This window comes from Caretta caretta, chromosome 8, assembly GCF_965140235.1.
Source record: "Caretta caretta isolate rCarCar2 chromosome 8, rCarCar1.hap1, whole genome shotgun sequence".
In the NCBI taxonomy this organism is placed as follows: Eukaryota; Metazoa; Chordata; order Testudines; family Cheloniidae; genus Caretta; species Caretta caretta.
In genome coordinates, this window is record NC_134213.1 from 34514406 (window position 1) to 34529397 (window position 14992).

A 14992-nucleotide genomic window follows, 5' to 3' on the forward strand; every position below is an offset into this window, starting at 1 on the left:
TTACATACATAGCACATGTGCTTTCGTTACAAGGTCGCATTTTGCCTCCTCCCACCGCGTGAACGGATTTTGGTTGAATGCCAGCAAACATACACTGCAATGCTTTGTTCTACAGTGATTCCCCAGTACGTGTTGCTGGCCTGGAGTGGTAAAGTGTCCTACCATGAAGGACGAAATAAGGCTGCCCTCCCCAGAAACCTTTTGCAAAGGCAGAACCGCAAATGCCAGGGCAAAGTAATCCTTTCACATGCTTGCTTTTAAACCATGTATAGCATTTTAAAAGGTACACTCACCAGAGGTCCCTTCTCCGCCTGCTGAGTCCAGGAGGCAGCCTTGGGTGGGTTCGGGGGGTACTGGCTCCAGGTCTAGGGTGAGAAACAGTTCCTGGCTGTCGGGAAAACCGGTTTCTCCGCTTGCTTGCTGTGAGCTATCTACAACCTCCTCATCATCATCTTCTTCGTCCCCAAAACCTACTTCTGTATTGCCTCCATCTCCATTGAAGGAGTCAAACAACACGGCTGGGGTAGTGGTGGCTGAACCCCCTAAAATGGCATGCAGCTCATCATAGAAGCGGCATGTTTGGGGCTCTGACCCAGAGCGGCCGTTCGCCTCTCTGGTTTTCTGGTAGGCTTGCCTCAGCTCCTTCAGTTTCACGCGGCACTGCTTCGGGTCCCTGTTATGGCCTCTGTCCTTCATGCCCTGGGAGATTTTCAGAAAGGTTTTGGCATTTCGAAAACTGGAACGGAGTTCTGATAGCACGGATTCCTCTCCCCAAACAGCGATCAGATCCCGTACCTCCCGTTCAGTCCATGCTGGAGCTCTTTTGCGATTCTGGGACTCCATCATGGTCACCTCTGCTGATGAGCTCTGCATGGTCACCTGCAGCTTGCCACGCTGGCCAAACAGGAAATGAGATTCAAAAGTTCGCGGTTCTTTTCCTGTCTACCTGGCCAGTGCATCTGAGTTGAGAGCGCTGTCCAGAGCGGTCAGAATGGAGCACTCTGGGATAGCTCCCGGAGGCCAATACCATCGAATTGTGTCCACAGTACCCCAAATTCGAGCCGGCAACGTCGATTTAAGCGCTAATCCACTTGTCAGGGGTGGAGTAAGGAAATCGATTTTAAGAGCCCTTTAAGTCGAAATAAAGGGCTTCATTGTGTGGACGGGTGCAGGTTTAAATCGATTTAACGCTGCTAAATTCGATCTAAAGTCCTAGTGTAGACCAGGGCTTAGAGTTCAGCCTAGATCTGCATCCCCTGGAAGACTGGGGAAATCTGGACCTGAACCCAGACGCAAACTTTGCAGCTCGGGCCCATTGTTTGAATGCCACCTAGCAGTTTATTATTGATGTTTAATATAACCCTGAGACTTACGTAATTCTTAAAGTGCCCTCACTGTACAGCTGCTCAGAGTTTTGTGTAATACAATACAACACAAATACTCCAACACACACAATGTACCATTTAAAAACTCCTCTTAAAACATTATTTGCAAAATATAGCAGGTTTAGAATGTAAATAGCTAAAATCCCAGTATCAATAGACAGTGCCATTAGCATTTCAAAGAGTTAGTAAACAGTAATAAAATCGGATTAAGTAAATTAAAACTTAATAGATCATCTTTCCTCCCCCCACCAGTTATATGTAACTAGTAATGCACTGAGTAGAGTCCAGGTGCCTCACAAGATTGTGATGTGCTTTCTCAATGGCAAGAATAGCCTATTGAATTGCCCTGAGTTATGATCAAAGGGCAATGGGAAGAAAAGATCCTAGACATAGACACAGGTTATACTCAGAAGCTTCATGTTCAATTGGGTATTATTAATAATGAGACACAGAAAAATTATGTTAAAATAACATTATTAAGGTTGCAAAGTCAAGCACTGAAAAATGAGGAAATGCCAGAAACAAAGTTGCCTGTGCAACCTTAATTCAGCCCCTTTGTGCATATGCATTACCATACAGCTTTTAATTACATGATTACACACTTGCCAATGTTTTGTTTTCCCCTAATTGTTCAGTGCATGGTCCCAGGCCTTTTTTGCTGCACATATTCAAACCCTCTCTGAAGACAGAATTCTTAAGTTCCTCATGTGGTTTCTAAGGTGCTTATCACTAAAATAGCTGAGTGTTTCACAACCACTAATGAATTTATCTTCACAACACTCCTGTGAGATTAGGAGTTGGGTGGTGTTATCCCCATTTTACAGATGGGGAGCTGAGGCCTAGACTTTAAGGTAAAAAGTGTACATTAATTTTGGGTGTCCAATTTGAGGACCTGATTTTCCAGAGTGCATGGCACTTCATATAGCACTTCATATGCTCAGTTCAGATCCCAGGGGCTCAAGTTAGGCACCCAACGAGGACCACCCAATTAGTGATCCCCGTGAAAAGTTTGGTTTAAGTGACTTGACCACCCTCACCCAGGAACCTTGTGGCAGAGGCAAGGATAGAATCAGTTTCCCTAGGGCAACATTAACCATGAAACTATCCTTTCTCTTACTGCAACCCCCTGCTTCATTCATGAGACGCCTTGCAACTTCTGGAACAAAAGAGAAAGGGGTCCTACAAACAACAGCCTCCTTCATGACGCAACCCTGCTCCACCCCCTGAGCTTGTCCATCCTGTGCACTGAATGGTAGGAGTCTTGTGGAATAAATAGTATATGATACTGTAATTAAAGACTGTCATAAGACATATGCACAAGGGGCATATGTTTCTCCTTCCCCCCATCCCATTGGGTTTCAGTCCCAGTCTTCATGCCCAGCCAGTCCCAGTCTCTCCCTGCCTACTAGCTCCATTTCCCTCCCTGTCTCTTGTACAGCTAGTCGCAGAATCCCCACACACACAATCAGTCCCAGTTTTCCTCTGCCAGTTGCCAGTTCCAGTCTCACCTGCCTGCTCCTTGTCCCAATCTATTCCCGGTAATCCCCACCAGCTCTTGACCCCTCTGCATTCTAATCAGGCAGCTTCTACCCCAGCACTGCTTAGGCTCCAGTAAGGGGACCAATGAATCATTGAGCGCACAGGAGAGACATGCTCCCAGCTCAGGTGCCTGGACCCAGCATGGCCTGGAACAGCCTAGAACTGTAATTGCAGAAAAAATCCTGCTAATGCTGGAGCATAGCCTGTGCAAACGGAATTGCTGGGGAATTTAGCTATTAGAATCTAGGACGCTCTCTCTAGTGAGCATGTGTGAACTGCAATTTTCCAAAGATTTATAACATGGCCATATTCGAGTGGATTTTCACAGAAACAGCAAAACACACACTCCTGAGACAAAGATCACTCCCCTGCCAAATCTCAAGTCCCTGCTTCAAAGCATAGTGGTGCTAAAGCTGTTCAAGGAAAAGATTACCAGACCTGAACATGGGTAAAACAATGCATTTTTGGCATGTTTCGTTTTCAAAAAAGGCTAAAATTTTTTGGATGAAATCTTTAAAAAAAAAAAAAAAAATTAGCCAGACACTCAGCTTGGAAAATTTCATCCCAAATGATTACATTTTGGCAAAGTTATAAGGAACTGAAAAAAGGGTCTTATAATGAGACGTTTCAGGCAACCTTGATAATAGGTGGTACTACTAGTCCCACCTCTAATCTATGACAGACAATTTTTAAAAAGATCTGATTACATATGACAGTGGAGACAAGTTAGACTGGAATCCCATCACTGGAGTTAAATGCTGCCACTTCATTAACAATGAGAATGAGCTAATGGTGTGTTTGGCAGATGGAGTCTCTCTTTGATTACAGAGTGAGGAAGTGAGGGCATTTGTGAGTGCACACAGCAGCAGAGTGAGGGACGAATAAGGGGTTTCTATAGCCTGCATGTTCAGGGAGTGCTAGTCCTACATTTCCTGCTCTGGGGACTATGAACCCTGCCTGCTCATTACAGCGATGATAACCTCTGGATGGCCTCCTGTCACAGAACAATTCTTGAGAAATGGTGTTTATTTCTGTGGCGTTTTTTTTTAAACTATGGCAATTCCATAGCAAAAAACTTCCTGAATGTTGAGGTTTGGTCAAAAATACATATCAGTAACGTCAGGGGAAAAGCCTTAAAAGTGACTTCAGAGGAAAAGCAAATGAAGCGTATACAGGCAGTATCCCATTCACTTGGATGAGGTGGAGCTTACTTAAATAATTCATGGCTAACGTGGAACACCTAATCACTACTTAAAATAAGGCCTAACAATTTATATAATTCTGCTCATCCTCAGGAATCCCAAAAAGCCAAATCATTTTACCCACCAGCAAAACTCAGCCTCTCCTGGAGTACAATACATGCCAGCTGTTTAATGTTGCACGGCAGCTCTGCATGGCATCCTGGGGCAGGAAGTGAAGAAGAACAGCATAGAAAGGGAGAAAGAAGGTGAGTCTCATTATGGAATTTGCGCACAGGACCCCCTGACACCATTTTGGGGCATTGCTTCAATGCAGCCTTGGAAGATGGAGTGACACCTATTGAACGTGCGCCCCCAGTTCCTGTAGCACCTGTGTCCTGTAGAGAGTTCTGTGCAGTTGTGAGAATCCACCCACACGGACCTCGTAGCAAGATCGCGGCCGTAGCTTTTATTTTAGAGGCTTCTCTGACAAGTGCAGTCCATTATTAAGTTGAGATATCTGACAAGATCACAGCCCGGGGTGGTAAGGCTGCAGAAAATTAGAAGAGCTGGGTCACAAGGCCCTTCTGTCCCTCAAGGAGCTGAAGGATTTTAGCTGCAAAGAGAGCAATTTCTTGGTATCTTTTAGGGCATGAAGGAACGCCCTAGAGGATGCTGGAAGGTGGGGATTCCTCAGTTTGAGTGCCTGTTCAAAGGCAATGGTTGAAATGCCTGGAGAATAGCACTGCACAGAATTAAATACATGTACTGGACAAATCGGAGCACCAGAACAGCTCCTTGGCGGCTATTACATTCTTTAAGATAAATGCATTTGGTGTGTTGTACATTAACAGCAAGCACAGGAGCTGTTCTCTGCTAGGAAAAGAGATGTGTCATGAGGAATGGGGGGCTCAAGGCACAGCCTTCCATGGCACATGGGGAGGGGAGCTTAGAGCCCCCATTTTTCAGTGGGGTGAAGAAAGTATCCTTTCTTACAAACGCTAACCCATGAGTGGCTGACGTCTGTTGTGCACATTTGCATTTAGCATTGTCTCAAGCTGTAGGCCGGACTGGCGTGGTGTGAAAGGGTTGAAAATTCCTACAAGTGCCTCAGGGTCGTTAAAAGTGAGATAATTTTTAAAATGTAATTGACCTTGCGTAATTTAGGCTTTCGAAGTGAAATTCACCCCTTAACTGAGCTAGAGTTTAACTCGTATCTCTCAGCCTTCAAACCTGCCAATGTGTGACATGAGCCATTGAAATTTATGACAAATGACTGAAATTTAGAGCACTTGTGTTTTGTTGTGTGTCACACAACCATTGACCGATCATAAGGAATTTTATCTATAAAACTAGTTTTAAGGATGTTTTCTCGCTGTGTCAGTTAAATGAAGCATTTATCAAAAAAGAAAACTGGAAAAGCAGAAATTCTCATATGTACCACAATAAGGACAGGTTTCAGAGTAGCAGCCGTGTTAGTCTGTATTCGCAAAAAGAAAAGGAGTACTTTTGGCACCTTAGAGACTAACAAATTTATTTGAGCATTAGCTTTCGTGAGCTACAGCTCACTTCATCGGATGCATTCAGTGGAAAATATAGTGGGGAGATTTATACACATAGAGAACATGAAACAGTGGGTGCTACCATACACACTGTAACGAGAGTGATACTTAAGGTGAGCTATTACCAGCAGGAGAGCACGGGGGGAACTGAAGTGTTCTCCGACTGGTTTTTGAATGTTATAATTCTTGACATCTGTTTTGTGTCCATTTATTCTTTTACATAGAGACTGTCCAGTTTGACCAATGTACATGGCAGAGGGGCATTGCTGGCACATGATGGCATATATCACATTGGTAGAAATGCAGGTGAACGATCCTCTGATAGTGTGGCTGATGTGATTAGGCCCTATGATGGTGTCCCCTGAATAGATATGTGGACATAGTTGGCAATGGACTTTCCTACTACAGGACAGGCCCAACAAAGAAAATAACAGAACGCTACTAGCCATCACCATCAGCCCCCCACTAAAACCTCTCCAATGCATCATCAAGGATCTACAACCTATCCTGAATGATGACCCATCACTCTCACAGATCTTGGGAGACAGGCCAGTCCTTGCTTACAGACAGCCCCCGCAACCTGAAGCAAATACTCACCAGCAACCATACACCACACAACAGAACCACTAACCCAGGAACCTATCCTTGCAACAAATCCCATTGCCAACTGTGTCCGCATATCTATTCAGGGGACACCATCATAGGGCCCAATCACATCAGCCATATCTACTCTAGCAACACCATCAGAGGACCCAACTACATCAGCCACACCATCAGAGGCTAGTTCACCTGCATTTCTACCAATGTGATATATGCCATCATGTGCCAGCAATGCCCCTCTGCCATGTACATTGGTCAAACTGGACAGTTTCTACGTAAAAGAATAAATGGACACAAATCAGATGTCAAAAATTATAACATTCAAAAACCAGTTGGAGAACACTTCAGTCTCTCTGGCACTCGATTACAGACCTAAAAGTGGCAATACTTCAGTAAAAAAATTTCAGAAACCGACTCCAATGAGAGACTGCGGAATTGGAATTAATTTGCAAACTGGATACAATTAACTTAGGCTTGAATAGAGACTGGGAGTAGATGGGTCATTACACAAAGTAAAACTATTTCCCCATGTTTATTCCCCCCCGCCCCCCATTCCTCAGATGTTCTTGTCAACTGCTGGAAATGGCCCACCTTGATTATCACTACAAAAGGTTCCTCCACCCCTCCACCCCCCACTGGTAATAACTCACCTTAAGTGATCACTCTGGTTACAGTGTGTATGGTAACACCCATTGTTTCATGTTCTCTATGTATATAAATCTCCCCACTGTATTTTCCACTGAATGCATCCAATGAAGTGAGCTGTAGCTCATGAAAGCTTATGCTCAAATAAATTTGTTAGTCTCTAAGGTGCCACAAGTCCTCCTTTTCTTTTTACAAAAAGGACACTCTCCCTTGAGTCACTGGCAGTTCTTGAATGTTGACCCTTCAGCTCCCCATCACAGGCTGCTAGCACTAGAACTAAAGCAGTAAATGCTGCTCTTTTGGTTGACAGGTTATTAGAGGGGACACAACACATACTTAGCCAGTGAGTCACACAAGTATTTTCCAGGTGGCTGTAGAATGTTGGGGGAGCAGGAATTCTGTGTTTTGTCCCTGGTTCTGAGAGGGAAGTGTAGTGGTTAGAGGCAGAATAGCCAAGCACACAGATTTCACCTAATCACTATGAAAGGCAGCAAGAATGAGTGGATGAGAATTGGCCCTGCTCTGTTAGAGATGTGGGTTCTATACCTTCCTCTTCCTGAAATGATGATCGCTTGCAACCTCTGAGGTAGCTTTCTTGTAAAATGGGGTGGTTGATCCTTGACTGTGTCCTAAGTGCAGATGCTGTTGCTCAGTAATGAGGGCTATGGAGTTCACAGAAATATACGCATCAGTGAGTGGAAAAGGTGAAATTTAACTTATGGTGTGAGGGTTCCTAACCCTATGTGCTTTCCCTTCAGCTGAGGGATGCAGTGGTAGGCTGTTCTCTTTTGGCTGTGGAACACTGCCTGACTTGCTGGTGCAGCAGAACAAGGAGATAGATTTAGCACATGAAGAATATCCTGCATAATATAAGACAGTACCCTGGAGAAGCTGACTTAAGTGGTGCCAAGGGCTTTTGCTGCCACTCTGCACCAAGGTGAATTTAATCCTTTGCTTTTTGCACTTCCCACCCCTGGGCAATGGAAGCGGGTCTGTCAGTTTCATGTGTGAGTCTAATCAGTTTCACTTTCTAGCTCTCATATGCTAGCACAGCAGGGCAATGATTGGGTTACTTTCTACAGTGTCATTTTCACAGCTTTAAGATGCATATTCATACTAAGAAAAGGAGTACTTGTGGCACCTTAGAGACTAACCAATTTATCTGAGCATAAGCTTTCGTGAGCTACAGCTCACTTCATCGGATGCATACTATGGAAACTGCAGAAGACATTATATACACAGAGACCATGAAACAATACCTCCTCCCACCCCACTCTCCTGCTGGTAATAGCTTATCTAAAGTGATCATCAAGTTGGGCCATTTCCAGCACAAATCCAGGTTTTCTCACCCTCCCCCCCGCCCCAACTCACTCTCCTGCTGGTAATAGCCCATCCAAAGTGACCACTCTCTTTACAATGTGTATGATAATCAAGGTGGGCCATTTCCAGCACAAATCCAGGTTTTCTCACCCCCCCCCCCTTTTCCAAAAACCACACACACAAACTCACTCTCCTGCTGGTAATAGCTTATTCCCTCCTCAGGCCCTACGCTACCAGCACTCCCAGCTACCTTCGAGACACCACTGACTTCCTGAGGAAACTACAATCCATCAGTGATCTTCCTGATAACACCATCCTGGCCACTATGGATGTAGAAGCCCTCTACACCAACATTCCACACAAAGATGGACTACAAGCCCTCAAGAACACTATCCCCGATAATGTCACGGCTAACCTGGTGGCTGAACTTTGTGACTTTGTCCTTACCCATAACTATTTTACATTTGGGGACAATGTATACCTTCAGATCAGCGGCACTGCTATGGGTACCTGCATGGCCCCACAGTATGCCAACATTTTTATGGCTGATTTAGAGAAACGCTTCCTCAGTTCTCGTCCCCTAACGCCCCTACTCTACTTGCGCTATATTGATGACATCATCATCACCGGGACCCATGGAAAAGAAGCCCTTGAGGAATTCCATCATGATTTCAACAATTTCCATCCCAACATCAACCTCAGCCTGGTCCAGTCCACACAAGAGATCCACTTCCTGGACACTACAGTGCTAATAAACAATGGTCACATAAACACCACTCTATACCGGAAACCTACTGACTGCTATTCCTACCTACATGCCTCCAGCTTTCACCCTGACCACACCACACGATCCATCGTCTACAGCCAAGCTCTGCGATACAACCGCATTTGCTCCAACCCCTCAGACAGAGACAAACACCTACAAGATCTCTATCAAGCATTCTTACAACTACAATACCCACCTGCGGAAGTGAAGAAACAGATTGATAGAGCCAGAAGAGTTCCCAGAAGTCACCTACTACAGGACAGGCCTAACAAAGAAAATAACAGAACGCCACTAGCCGTCACCTTCAGCCCCCAACTAAAACCCCTCCAACGCATTATTAAGGATCTACAACCTATCCTGAAGGATGACCCAACACTCTCACAAATCTTGGGAGACAGGCCAGTCCTTGTCTACAGACAGCCCCCCAACCTGAAGCAAATACTCACCAACAACCACATACCGCACAACAGAACCACTAACCCAGGAACCTATCCTTGCAACAAAGCTCGTTGCCAACTGTGCCCACATATCTATTCAGGGGACACCATCACAGGGCCTAATAACATCAGCCACACTATCAGAGGGTCGTTCACCTGCACATCCACCAATGTGATATATGCCATCATGTGCCAGCAATGCCCCTCTGCCATGTACATTGGTCAAACTGGACAGTCTCTACGTAAAAGAATAAATGGACACAAATCAGATGTCAAGAATTATAACATTCATAAACCAGTCGGAGAACACTTCAATCTCTCTGGTCACGCAATTACAGACATGAAGGTCTCTATCTTACAACAAAAAAACTTCAAATCCAGACTCCAGCGAGAAACTGCTGAATTGGAATTCATTTGCAAATTGGATACTATTAATTTAGGCTTAAATAGAGACTGGGAGTGGCTAAGTCATTATGCAAGGTAGCCTATTTCCCCTTGTTTTTTCCTCCCCCCTCCCCCCTCAGACGTTCTGGTTAAACTTGGATTTATGCTGGAAATGGCCCACCTTGATTATCATACACATTGTAAGGAGAGTGGTCAGTTTGGATGAGCTATTACGAGCAGGAGAGTGAGTTTGTGGGGGGGGGGCGGGGGGTGAGAAGACCTGGATTTGTGCTGGAAATGGCCCACCTTGATTTTCATACACATTGTGAAGAGAGTGGTCACTTTGGATGGGCTATTACCAGCAGGAGAGTGAGTTTGGGGGAGGGGAGGGGCGGAGGGTGAGAAAACCTGGATTTGTGCTGGAAAATGGCCCAACTTGATTATCTTACACATTGTAAGGAGAGTGATCACTTTAGATAAGCTATTACCAGCAGGAGAGTGGGGTGGGAAGAGGTATTGTTTCATGGTCTCTGTGTATATAATGTCTTCTGCAGTTTCCACAGTATGCATCCGATGAAGTGAGCTGTAGCTCACGAAAGCTCATGCTCAGATAAATTGGTTAGTCTCTAAGGTGCCACAAGTACTCCTTTTCTTTTTGCGAATACAGACTAACACGGCTGTTACTCTGAAACCTGTCATATTCATACTGACGTCCACTCCTGTGATTGTGCCATGCACCTGTGTTCCATTCTTCAGCTCAATGGTCACAGTCTCATGACTCAATGTCATTAGAAACCTCACGAGCTTCATGGCGGCAGAGTAGGGGCGTCAGGCCAGCCGGAAGGGACCACAGAGCGGGAACTCCGGCAGTGGGGAGGGGAAAAAATTGAGCTCGGTGCGGAGGCCTCAGACCAGGCCGCTCCGGCGCTCGGTGAAAGAAACGAGTTATGAGAACCCCTGCAGCAGAATAGCAAAACCCAAACATAAAACTGCTTGTATTAAATTAGCTTTAAAAGTCGCAAAAACATTTGCCACTATTACTTCTCATCAAACCAAACCAAACCTAAGTAATGGTCCCATGTTTCCTGACAGTGTCCCTTTAATATGTATACTTATTTATACATTTGCAAGAACAGGCAGTTGGCCAGTATATATATTTCAAATACTGAAAGGACAACTTTCCTCAAATAGCAAAAAGAGCAACATTCATACATGGTCTGGACAAAAAGCCTTGTATGTTTCATTTAGACAAGCAATTAAACTTTTTCTTTTCCTTAGTTACTGAAGCTGGAAAGAGCTATATTTTTTTTCTACTTTTCCGCACCCAAAGAGCTACAGGTTTTCTGCTTACATCCCTTACATTTTTTTAATTTAACATAAAATGTTTTTGAGGTTGAGACTGTAATTTTTACATTCTTACGGGCAAGTGAGTTATAAACCTAAACCCCTGAGAAAACAGGACTTTGGAATCAATGGGTCCATTCTGTGACTAATAAAGGCATTGGATCAAGTCACGTCACTTCCAAGTGCCCCTCATCAAAGTTCCTTAAAGCATCCTCATTTGATCCTGGGGCACAATGGAAAAAATTCTGGGATAATGCTGATGTCCCAAACAAACACCAGAAACAATGATCTGCATTGAACTATTTCAGAACACTGCATGTCAGATGCTGTCATCTCTCTCCTCTCTGGAAGATGAGAAAACACCCAGTGTGACTATGGACACCAGTTGCAAACTATGGAGCACATTGTAAATCAGTGCCCACTTTGATCATTTGTGGGTATATCTCAGACTTATACCAAGCCACTTCTGAAGCCAATCGCTGGCTCACTAGTCTGGACATGGCTATTTGTTGCTCTTCACCTTTCTTGCCTATGAAAGATGATCAATCAGACGAGGGGCATTGTGATGGCGCATTATGATTTACGTCACCTTAGACCTTCTCTTAAATGAACATATAGGCAATGAAAACTTGGAAAATGCTGTGGCATTAATTGTTTTTTTAGAGGCTTTTACATACATTAGCAAAGTTGTTTCCCTGATCTAAGTATCTCTGACCAGAATTATCTTTTAGATGCAGAGCTGCTGCTCATGATGCAGATGTCATGGGAGCCTGGGTGTCTTCCTTCACCACCCTTTAGTGCTTCTTGCAAGTTCCACTTCCTCCATCTCTGTAGGTCTCCTTGGGGGAAGGGTTTCAAATATAGGCTCTCAGTTGGGCAAATCCTAAAACTAGGGACCACCTGCAAAATTCAGAGCCTGGCCCAGGCTGGGAAGGCTTGAGGTGGAGAGGAGATGTTCAGATGCAGGGTATTGGTTGGGACTTCTTCTGATTAGTTACTGTCAATAACACTTGTGTGGGTGGAGTAATAACACACATAGGGGGAGGAGGAGAGGGAGGAGTCGCTTCCTTCCACTGCTATCGGACTTCGTATTCTGTCCCCCCCACTGCTGATCTGGTGCCCAGGGATCCAGTGCAGAGGTGGTACAGCAGGGAAAGCCAAGGAGCTTTCAGCCTTTCCCATCCTTGGTGGGCTCGGTTCTCGATGCTCCCGAGCCCACCAAGTGACATATCCTGGGCCTGATCAGTGGGAAGAGGGGGGGTACATGAATGATGGGCATTGTTTAAATAAAATTAGGCCACCTAAATCTCCAAATGTCTATTTTACAGACATATAAGCCATAATCTTCCAGGGGCTTCAGCCCAGCTTCCTTGTGGCTGCTGGAATTTGCCAGTGCAGACCACATGTGTACACCCCTTTTAGGACTCCTGAGCCCATACAAGTTGTGAAATCTATCCACTGTGCGTGCAGGTGTGGGTGTGTATTAGGTGGGTGCACATGTGTGTGTGCTCCGGAATCTGCACCCACAAAAGGCAGCCTCTTTCTAAAAACCAGGCCCACAGTGAGCTGGCCACTAATACCAGCTGCTTTGATAGTTGCTTAGGACGGGAATGCATGGTGACTCCTCCGAGCAAGTGTCTGGCAGTCTTAGGCTCCGGAGTCTCATCTGTGCAGCCTTGGGATTATATTGCGGGAGCTGAGTCTAACACCTTCAGGCACAATGTCAGTGCTAGTCTATGGACTATGCATTGCAGTGTCAAAGCAAAATGTCAGAATGAAATGAGACGATGTCAGTGAAAGCTTAAGGGCCAACGGAATAAATGCAAAAGGCATGTGTTAAGTAGGTGCGGGTCTGACGCTGATCACAGAGAATATCCTTCCCCTGCACCTGTAGGGACAATGGGGTGTTGAACACAGCGAAGTCTGGGAAGGGGCCAATTCCGGCCCACCAGCCATTTTAATCTGGCCCTCGAGCTCCCACTGGGGAGTGGGATCTGGGGCTTGCCCCACTGTGGCGCTCCAGCCAAGGAGCAGCGTTGGGGGCCGCTCCGTGCAGCTCCTGGAAGCAGCAGCATGTCCCCCTTCCGGCGCCTACACGTAGGGAAGCCAGGGGGTCCGCACAGTGCCCCCGCACCAGGCGCCCTCCCTGCAGCTCCCATTGGCTGGGAACCGTGGCTAATGGGAGCTGTAGAGCCCGCGCCTGTGGACAGAGCAGCACACAGCAGAGCTGCCTGGCCGTACCTCCACATAGGAGCTGGAGTGGGGAACATGTCACTGCTTCCGGGAGCCACTTGAGGTAAGCACCGCCCAAGCCTGCACCCCTGAGCCACCCACCCACACTCCAACCCCCTGCCCCAGCCCTGATCCCCCTCCTGCCCTCCGAACCCCTCAGTCCTAGCCTGGAGCACCCTCCTACACCCCAAACCCCTCATCCCCAGCCCCACCCCAGAGCCCACACCCCCAGCTGGAGCCCTCACTGCCTCCCACACCCCAACCCCAATTTCGTGAGCATTCATGGCCCGCCGTACAATTTCTATACCCAGATGTGGCCCTTGGGCTAAAAAGTTTGCCTACCCCCGGTGTAGACATTGCGTTGCTTATGTCGACTGTTCCTGGCTTTCAGAAGCTGTCCCACAATGCCCCACACTGACAGTACAATCGGTACAAGGACTCCTGGTAAAGGTGCGCACCACCAATGTAAGGAGCATAGTATGGACGTGCAAAAGCTATTGAATTATTGCAGCGGCTGTATGCCAACGTAACTTAGGTTGACATAATTTTGTAGTGTAGACATGCCCTAAGAGATGCCAGGCTACACTGTGAGCCGAGTTTTGGTGAATAAATATCTCTATCCAAAGACAAAGATGGGTGTGAACAATACACCATGCCCCTCAACGAGATGTCCATTTCCAAGCCTAGTCAGGAGCAATTCAATGCTAATGCTGATAAGCAATGAAAACCTAAGGCAACTCAGCTGGAAGCCAGGCACTTTCTCAAAACATTTCCCCAGTTTGATCCTTGGTGTAATCTCATTGAGTTGCATTTGGCCCATTGTCTCCAGCTCATGAGCAGCCATGCCACCTGGGGCTCTGATCTCATTAGACCATAATCCAACCCAGGTAATGATATTAATCAGTCTGAGAACTTGATTACTCTCTTACAGCATTGTACCGCTATGAACTGATTAAACACCATAACCAGGAAGGGTGGGTCAGCACAGCTTGGGGGGGAGAAATTCATTTGCTCCACTAGGTTGCATCCTGCCCCCAGATTCAATCACTGCACTGTTCCAGGCATTTTCTCAGAGGAGTAACAAAAAACAAGATTAATGATCCCCCTGGTGCTACCCCTTCCAGCCAGGGTCATTATGGCCCCCTCTGACTTCATTTTCTCCTGTAGTGTCAGCAGAACTTTGTGACGTTGCACTCCATATGCTTTATGAAAATATGCTTATGGATGTGAATATGATGTAACTGGAATATGTTTTATGCAAAAGGTCTCTTGTAAGGTATCATTACAAATCTTATAATCTACTGAGCGTGTTCATCCTATTTGTTTGCATGTGTTATTTCTATGTCTGGAGTTAGGATAATAAGATATGAACTTGTATTACTGATGTAAACATATTAAATGGAAGCCATTAAAGGTGCTTCAGAACCAATGAACTGTGAATGGGTTTATTTACCTGCAAGCCTTCCTGTGTACGTGTGGGCCAGTCCCTGGGTAATGAAGAATGAGGTCTCCCAGGGGCATGTGATCATGTCACCTGATACTGAAATCCATCTTAAATCTTGCACTTTTCCATTTAGAAGGAGGGGTGGGGGGGCCAAGC